Genomic DNA, 9,778 nt, shown 5'->3' on the forward strand with positions numbered 1-9,778 from the left:
CCAGTTTCACTATGATATGTCGTGCAGAAGATCGATTCAAGTTACGTCTGAAGGGAGTTCTCTGTGCTTCTTGGATTTCAATGCCTTTTTCCTTCCCCAGTTCAGGGAAGTTCTCAGCTATTATTTCTTCAAGTACCCCTTCAGCACCTTTCCCTCTCTCTTCCTCCTCTGGGATACCAATGATGCGTATATTATTTCTTTTTAGTGTATCACTTAGTTCTCTAATTTTCCCCTCATATTCCTGGATTTTTTTATCCCTCTTTTTCTCAGCTTCCTCTTTTTCCATAACTTTATCTTCTAGTTCACCTATTCTCTCCTCTGCCTCTTCAATCCGAGCCGTGGTGGTTTCCATTTTGTTATGCATTTCGTTTAAAGCGTTTTTCAGCTCCTCGTGACTGTTCCTTAGTCCCTTGATCTCTGTAGCAAGAGATTCTCTGCTGTCAGCTATACTGTTTTCAAGCCCAGCGATTAATTTTATGACTATTATTCTAAATTCACTTTCTGTTATATTATTTAAATCCTTTTTGATCAGCTCATTAGCTGTTGTTATTTCCTGGAGATTCTTCTGAGGGGAATTCTTCCGCTTGGTCATTTTGGATAGTCCCTGGCGTGGTGAGGACCTGCAGGGCACTTCCCCTGTGCTGTGGTGTATAACTGGAGTTGGTGGGCGGAGCCGCAGTCAGACCTGATGTCTGCTCCCAGCCCACCGCTGGGGCCACAGTCAGACTGGTGCGTGCCTTCTCTTCCCCTCTCCTAGGGGCGGGATTCACTGTGGGGTGGGGTGGTCTGTCTGGGCTACTTGCACACTGCCAGGCTTGTGATGCTGGGGATCTGGCGTCTTAGCTGGGGTGGGTAGGCAAGGTGCACAGGGGCAGGAGGGGCAGGCTTAGCTTGCTTCTCCTTAGGTGATCCACTTCAGGAGGGGCCCTGTGGCAGCAGGAGGGAGTCAGATCCGCTGCCGGAGGTTTGGCTCCGCAGAAGCGCAGAGTTGGGTGTTTGCGCGGAGCGAGCAAGTTCCCTGGCAGGAACTGGTTCTCTTTGGGATTTTGGCTGGGGGATGGGCGGGGAAGATGGCGCTGGCGCGCGCCTTTGTTCCCCACCAAACTGAGCTCTGTCGTCCGGGCGCTCAGCAGCTCTCCTTCCCTTTGTCCTCCAGCCTTCCCGCTTTCTGAGCAGAGCTGTTAACTTATGACTTCCCAGACGCTAAGTCGCGCTTGCTGTGGGAACACAGTCCGTCAGGCCCCTCCGCTTTTTGCAAGCCAGACTCGGGGGCTCTGCTTGGCCGGCGAGCCGCCCCTCCGCCCCGGCTCCCTCCCGCCGGTCCGTGGAGCGCGCACCGCCTCGCCGCCCTTCCTACCCTCTTCCGTGGGCCTCTCGTCTGCGCTTGGCTCCGGCGACTCCGTTCTGCTAATCCTCTGGTGGTTTTCTGGGTTATTTAGGCAGGTGTAGGTGGAATCTAAGTGATCAGCAGGACGCGCGGTGAGCCCAGCGTCCTCCTACGCCGCCATCTTCCTCCCACTCTCTAAAACCTTTTAAAATTAAAAGATGACCACCATGATGGAGTTACTCACCACGATAGAGTAACAAATATTGTACTGTCCCCTTGCTGTTTATAGCTGATGGCAAGCACCTGAAGGCTCAGCAAGTTAAGTGTCCAACTCTTTTTTTAAAAAAAAAAATTTTTTAACATTTATTTATTTTTGAGACAGAGAGAGACAGAGCATGAACAGGGGAGGGTCAGAGAGAGGGAGACACAGAATCTGAAACAGGCTCCAGGCTCTGAGCTGTCAGCACAGAGCCTGACGTGGGGCTCGAACTCACGGACCGCAAGATCTTGACCTGAGCCGAAGTCGGCCGCCCAAACGACTGAGCCACCCAGGCGCCCCTCCAACTCTTGATTTTGGCTCAGGTCACGATCTCACATTTCATGAGATCGAGCCCTGCGTCCGGCTCTGTGCTGACAGCCCAAGCCTGCTTGGGAGTCTCTCTTTCTCCCTCCCTGTCTTCCCCTCCCCTCTCTTTCTCAAAATAAGTAAATGTTAAAAAAACTGATCAAAATATATGAGGTAACTGGGGCGCCTGGGTGGCGCAGTCGGTTAAGCGTCCGACTTCAGCCAGGTCGCGATCTCGCGGTCCGTGAGTTCGAGCCCCGCGTCGGGCTCTGGGCTGATGGCTCAGAGCCTGGGGAGCCTGTTTCCGATTCTGTGTCTCCCTCTCTCTCTGCCCCTCCCCCGTTCATGCTCTGTCTCTCTCTGTCCCAAAAATAAATAAACGTTGAAAAAAAAAATTAAAAAAAAAAAAATATATGAGGTAACTACTTTTTTTTCAAGTTTAAATTCCAGCTAGTTAGCATACAATGTAACATTAGTTTCAGGTGTACAAGGTAGTGATTCAGCACTTCCGTGTACACCCTACGTCTTCTTTATTCATCAGTCGATGGACATTTGCTCTCTTTCCATAATTTGGCTATTGTTGATAAGGCTGCAAGAAACATCAGGGGCATGTATCCCTTTGAATTAGTATTTTTGTATCCTTTGGATAAATATCTAGGAGTGCAATTGCTGGATGATAGGTGGTTCTATTTTTAACTTTTTGAAGAACCTCCATAGGGTTTCCCAGGGTGGCTGCACCACTTGGAAGCAACTATTTTTAAGCATTTAACAGTAGGCACTGCAGCGTTCTAATCCTCAAGAGAAGGAAAAACATCAGTGGAACGCTGCACTTACTCCAGCTATCTGCATTGGAGAATTTTCCAAACTGGGGCACAGGAAAGTGGATCCCAGAGACTGGTGAGCTAAGGAGGTGGCTGGAATGTGTGTGCCAGAGAAACAGAGAAGGAAGCAGTGCAGAGAAGGATCTCTTCGAAATCTTTGGTGACCACTTGAGCCTATGGCTGACACATCCCACGAGGACTGATGCAGAATGGGTACTGTGGGTTTGTGAGCTCAGTGGAATTTCCCGAAGCCACAAAGTGCTGGGGAACAGTGGGTTTCTAACCAGCCAGGGTGGAGAGGGCTCACTGGATGGAGGAGACATTCAGCGGAGACCTCAGAAAGGCCATAAGTTAAGAGTAGAGCTAAAAGCCCTAGGGCGGGCTGCTAGAGCCGGAGTCCAAGTGGAGAAATCTGATCTGTAAGTGAGTTAACTGCCTTATACAACAGAATTCAATACTTGTAAATGAAAATGACTCATATGTGTTTTGTTTCATCTCTTCCCTCCCTTCTCTTCACCTCTTCTTCCCATCTTCCTTCCCTACTTCCTTCTTCTCAACTTTCTGGGTTTTTAAAAATCAGTGTTTTCTGTTAACATTATTGAATAGATTCTATAATTTACTATGCCCTTGAACAGTTGACATAAGAATTTTCCAATGACTGATCCAATTCTTTCATCTGCATGTGGTGGTTATTTTGGGGGTACGTCTTTGAGAACCTATGCAATTTATTTTAATATGATTGGTTTGTTAAGGTTTCTCCTACTTAAAATTATTTTGTCCATCTATGTGTGCCTGTATAATCACCCATTCTGGTTAATGTTAGTGCTTACTGAATGAAGCTATGCATGATAATCTCTGATTTCTTTTTTGTAATGTTTACGTATTTTTGAGAGAGCAACAGAGCACAAGAGGGGGAGGGTAGAGAGAGAAAGGGAGACACAGAATCTGAAGCAGGTTCCAGGTTCCAAGCTGTCAGCACAAGGCCCAAGGTGTGGCTCGAACTCACAAACCGGGAGATCATCACCTGAGCTGAAGTCAGACGCTTAACCCGTCACGCCACCCCAGGTGCTCCAATAATCTCTAATTTCTAACCCTATTTCTGTGTATAGCTCTGGTCTGTCAACTCAATGTTTATCTATAATGTCTTCTTTTTTGTTGCTATCAGAGTGGCAAAAAAATTTGTCAATTTTATTATTACTTTCAAAGAATCTGACTCTGGTTTTACTGATCAATCTCCTTTTTTTAAAAGTATTTTTTGTTTTCTTTTTTCTTTTTTTTTTCAATATATGTTTTCATAATATTGTGTTTTCTCTTTTTAACAGCATTCATTTGTTTTCTGATCTGCAATTTTCTTTGTTTTGCTTTGAAAGTTTTTTTCTTCATTAATTTGGATGTCTTGTTATCTGTTTTTGTTGTTTCACATGAGTCCCTTCATAACTTTGACAGTCTCATTTTAAAAATCTCACTTTTAAAAATTTCCCATTCATAAGGTATTTATTAGCTTCCCACTATGAATGTTAAAGAAATGGTGTACTTAGAAAATTTCCCTCTTACCATCTTTCAAATTGTCTCTGTTTATTTCCATTATTAATCTAAGGTGAAGTTGTATGATATTGGCATTCTATTCTATATCTTTATTTCCTACATTCATCTAGTTTTAATTCTATATTTAAGAATATTAGTAGCCTTCATTTATCCTTTTGGCCCATAACTTCTTTATAATGAGTTTTTAAAAAAATTTTTCCCTTAGTCATCTGGTTCTTTTAAACACTCTTCAAAGACTTGATCTTCATAAAGGCTCATATTGCTTTCTACTTTGGGTCTTTGCATATTTAAGAAAAACTTTGATTGTTTTAATCTACAGATGACAGTGGTTCATAAGTCATTCAGAGTTCAATTAGAGAAGTAGAATGCTATGAATCTGGGATGTAGGATTCAGCATAGGAAACAAACTTTACACAGTTGTGGAGGATCTGAGAAGCAAAGATTCTGGAGGGAGTGAAGAATCTAAGATACCACCAATCTGAGAAGTCAAGCCTACACCCCCACTGAAGTGAGGCTGTTTATAAAGAGAAAGCACATAGGGCGTCCATGGGAAGCTATGCCTCTACTACCTCTGTCTCTCTTGTCTTCTGTCAAGAGCTGGTGTTCAGCCTGTGACTGCCATTGGTCATCAGGAGCATCAGTTGAGAATATGAGCTGGAAATGGAGCAGAGAGACCAAAGGTAAGCTGTATTATCCACCTCCACCTCCATCATGGCAGCCTTCAGAGACCTTCATTTTCAACTTCCAAATCCCATGCAAATCCCTCTTGTGTCCAAATCTAACCTGTTATTATACACCAGAGGGAATTCTGGAAAATGTAGTTTTAACCAAAGTAATAGTACAAACCTCTATAACTGGGTATAAAAATTCTTGTAATCTTTTGCAGCTTTGCTTTCATGTGAATACTCTCAATGTCCTTCCCCACTTTTTAAACTCATCATTCAGGTCACAAAATATACATTAACATATAATTTGATTTCTATTATGTATAGCTTTTGTTTAATTAACAAATCTGCAAGATGCTGTTGTCTTTGCATTTGAACATCTGTTTTAGCAAAAGGCTCTGAATTTCAGAGCTTTAATTTTTGCAATAATTAATAGAGTTTTCTTCTTTGACCTATTTAGTAAGTTATTTCATTAAAGTTTTTATTATGGAATAATTCTTTAAAATTGCATTTGGTTGTGGTGTGTTCTTGAATCAAATACTGTAATGTATTTATACTTTGCATTTAGGTATTATTAATTACTAATATCAAATAATATCAGATCACGGTTTTCTTTTTTCCTTTGCACCTTTGTCAAGGCTTGAGGAAAGAATTGCCTTCTTAAAAAATAATTTGGGGGGCCAAGATGGCGGAGCAGCATGGAAGTTCTCTGCTTCTCTTGTCCCTGAAATGCAGCTAGATCAGCACAAAATCAAACCATTTTGTATACCTAGAAAATTGATATGAGGATTAACACAACAATCTGCATAACTTGAGCCACAAAACTTGCCAGGTACATGGCGCAGAGAGAAGCCATGGAGGGTACAGAGCTGTTTTTATGGAGAGAGGACAGAGAAAGGGGGAAGAGTATAGGAAAAGCACTCCCCCAAAAAGTAGCTGGAAAGAAAGAGAAAGAGTGCAAACACCCACAAATGATAGAACAAGAAAAGGAGAAAGGAGAAATGAGAGGGTTTCAATACCATTATGAGTCTATTAACAAGGGAGAGCAGACTCAGAAATTCCGCAGCTCAATACCTGGCAGTGCTCTCGTGGGAAGGGTGAATTCCCAGGAGCAGGCAGCCAGGTCTGAGGGATCTGCGGGTCAAAGGGTGAGAAGTGGTTCTCCTGCTCAGAGGGCATTTGGTAGAGGCCATACAATTTCCCCACAGGCGAAAGTCCCAGCAGACCCTGGAGAACAGTCACGTTTGCTGGCATTGAACAAAGATCCCAGGACGTGGTGAAACCTGGTGCCAGTTGTGTGTTGTGATTTAACATAATCCTTGAACCTCTGCTGCCGTGCAATTGCACAAACTTTTTCTGGGACAAGCTGACACCCAGCCCCAATCTCTGAGCCTCTGCTGCAGTGCAATCACTCTAACATTCCCAGGGGCAAGTCAGCACCCAGCAATTGCTCAGAGAGACTCTCCCCCAAAGGGTTGGAGCAGGTCCAAGCCACAGGGAACTCAGAAGTGAGGGGTTTGGAAACAGAGCCCTATCTGAGATAAAACTGGGGAGGGAGGTGCTGCCTAGCAGGCTGGTGGCTTGGACATGGACAGTGTAGAAACGAGGAGTGGACAGAAGCTAGAGACAAAGGAGTGGTGCTTGATTGCTGGTTGGTGACAGTGCAGTTGTCCTGTGCTTGAGACTGGGAAGCTGGGTGAAACCATTTTCACCTCTCCCTCTCATGCACAAACACACGCATGCATGCCACACCCATCCACCCCAGTAAGCTAAGCAATGCCACCCAGTGGAGAATGGAGCCATTACACCAAGTCGTGTCCCAACTGCACCAATCTCTAGAGGAACACAAGTCTCTCTGCCCGCTTAGTGTATGGACTATAAAATGCTTCATAGTTTGACTTCTAGGGGAAACTGGATATAATTTCATTTGGATTTTATTCTGTTCATTGGTCCATCTTTTCGGTTTTGTTTTCTTTTTCTATTCTTCTTTGTGGATACAGAAAGAGAAAAAAATTATTTTTTTTCCATTTTTATAAAAAATTTTGTTTCTTTTTACTGTATTTTTATTTTTATTTTTTAACTCTATTTTTTATTTTTTTAAATTTACATCCAAATTAGTTAGTATATAGTGAAGCAATGATTTCAGGAGTAGATTCCTTAATGCCCCTTACCCATGTTGCCCATTCCCCCTCCCACAACCCCTCCAGTAACCCTCAGTTTGTTCTCCATATTTATGAGTCTCTTCTGTTTTGTCCCCCTCCCTGTTTTTATATTATTTTTGTTTCCCTTCCCTTATGTTCATCTGCTTTCTCTCATAAAGTCCTCATATGAGTGAAGTCATATGATATTTGTCTTTCTCTGACTCATTTCACTTAGCATAATACCCTCCAGTTCCATCCACATAGTTGCAAATGGCAAGATTTCATTCTTTTTGATTGCCAAGTAATACTCCATTGTATATATATACCACATCTTCTTTATCCATTCATCCATCGATGGACATTTGGGCTCTTTCCATACTTTGGCTATTGTTGATAGTGCTGCTATAACCATGGGGGTGCATGTGTCCCTTTGAAACAGCACACCTATATCCCTTGAATAAATGCTTAGTAGTGCAATTGTTGGGTCGTAGGGTAGTTCTAGTTTTAGTTTTTTGAGGAACCTCCATACTGTTTTCCAGAGTGGCTGAACCAGCTTGCATTCCCACCAACAATGCAAGAGATCCTCTTCCTCCGCATCCTTGCCAACATCTGTTGTTGCCTGAGTTGTTAATGTTAGCCATTCTGACAGGTGTGAGGTGGTATCTTATTGTGGCTTTGATTTATATTTCCCTGATGATGAGTGATGTGGAGCATTTTTTCATGTGTCTGTTGGCCATCTGGATGTCTTCCTTGGAGAAGTGTCTATTCATGTCTTTTGTCCATTTCTTCACTGAATTATTTATTTTTTGGGTGTTGAGTTTGATAAGTTCTTTGTAGATTTTGGATACTAACCCTTTATCTGATATGTCATTTGCAAATATCTGCTCCCATTCTGTTATGGGAATATCTGCCTTTTAGTTTTGCTGATTGTTTCCTTCACTGTGAAGAAGCTTTTTATTTTGATGAGGTCCCAGTAGTTCATTTTTGCTTTTGTTTCCCTTGCCTCCGGAGACGTGTTGAATAAGAAATTGCTGCGGGTAAGATCAAAGAGGTTTTTTGCCTGCTTTCTCCTCGAGGATTTTGACGGCTTCCCGTCTTACATTGAGGTCTTTCATCCACTTTGAGTTTATTTTTGTGTATGGTGTAAGGAAGTGGTCCAGGTTCATTGTTCTGCATGTTACTGTCCAGTTTTCCCAGCACCACTTGCTGAAGAGACTGTCTTTATTCCATTGGATATTCTTTCCTGCTTTGTCAAAGATTAGTTGCCCATACGTTTGTGGGTCCATTTCTGGGTTCTCTATTCTATTCCATTGATCTGAGTGTTCTTGTGCCATGTATTTTTATTTGATTTGTAAATTTTTTATTCTATTTTACTACATTTTATGTTATCCTATTTCATTGTGTGTGTATATATATGTGTGTGTGTGTGTGTGTGTGTGTGTATATACACATACACATTTAAACATTATACATTTAATGTATATATACATTTAATATATATATACACACTAATATATATACACACATATATATATATATATATATATATATATATATTTATACATGTTCTTACTTTTTTCTTTTTTTCTTTCCCTTTTTTCCCTCTATTCTATCAAACTTCTTTCAATAACCAGACCAAAACATCCCTAGGATCTAGCTTCATTTATTTGATTTTTTGTGTTGTTATTAATTTTTTAATTTTTAATTTTTATTTTATTAATTCTTTTTCTTCCTTCCAAATGACAAAGTGAAGGAATTCATCCCCCAAGAAAGAACAAGACGCAATGACAGCCAGGGACTTAATCAACACAGATATAAGCAAGATGTCTGAACCACAATTTAGAATCACGATAATAAGAATACCAGCTGGGGTTGAAAAAAACATAGAATCCCTTTCTGCAAATATAAAAGAAGTAAAATCTAGTCAGGATAAAATTTAAAATGCTATAACTGAGATGCAATCTCAAATGGTGATATGACAGCAAGGATGACACTAATGGATGAAGCAGAGCAGTGAATCAGGGATATAGAAGACAAAATTATGGAGAAAAATAAAGCAGAAAAAAGAGGGAGACTAAGGCAAAAGAACACTATATAAGAATTAGAGAACTCAGTGACTCATTAAAAAAGGGTAACATTGGAAACATAGGAGTGCCAGGAAATAAAGAAAGAGAAAAAGGGGTAGAAGTTTTATGTGAGCAAATCATAGAGGAAGACTTTCATAACCTGGGGAAAGACACAGACATCAAAATCCAAGAAGACCAGAGAACTCCCATTAGATTCAACGAAAACTGACCATCATCAAAGTCATAGTCATGTTCACAAAATAGACATCACATATCATAGTCAAATTCACAAAATAGACAAGGAAAGAATTATGAAAGCAGCAAAGGGAAAAACTCCTTAACCTATAAGGGAAGACAGATCAGGTTGGCAGTAGATCTGTCCACAGGAATTTGGCAGGCCAGAAAGGAGTGGCAGGATATATTCAACATGCTGAATGGGAAAAATATGCAGCCAAGAATTCTTTATCCAGCAAGGCTGTCATTCAAAATAGAAGGAGAGATAAAGAGTTTCCCAGGCAAACAAACACTGAAGGAGTTTGTGACCACTAAACCAGCCCTGCAAGAAATTTTAAAAGGGACTCTCTGAGGGGAGAAAAGATGAAAAACAAACAAACAAACAAAGAAAAACAAAACAGACCAAAAGCATCA

Source organism: Puma concolor, chromosome C2, assembly GCF_028749965.1.
Source record: "Puma concolor isolate L17-30 chromosome C2, mPumCon1.1.hap2, whole genome shotgun sequence".
Classification (NCBI taxonomy): Eukaryota; Metazoa; Chordata; class Mammalia; order Carnivora; family Felidae; genus Puma; species Puma concolor.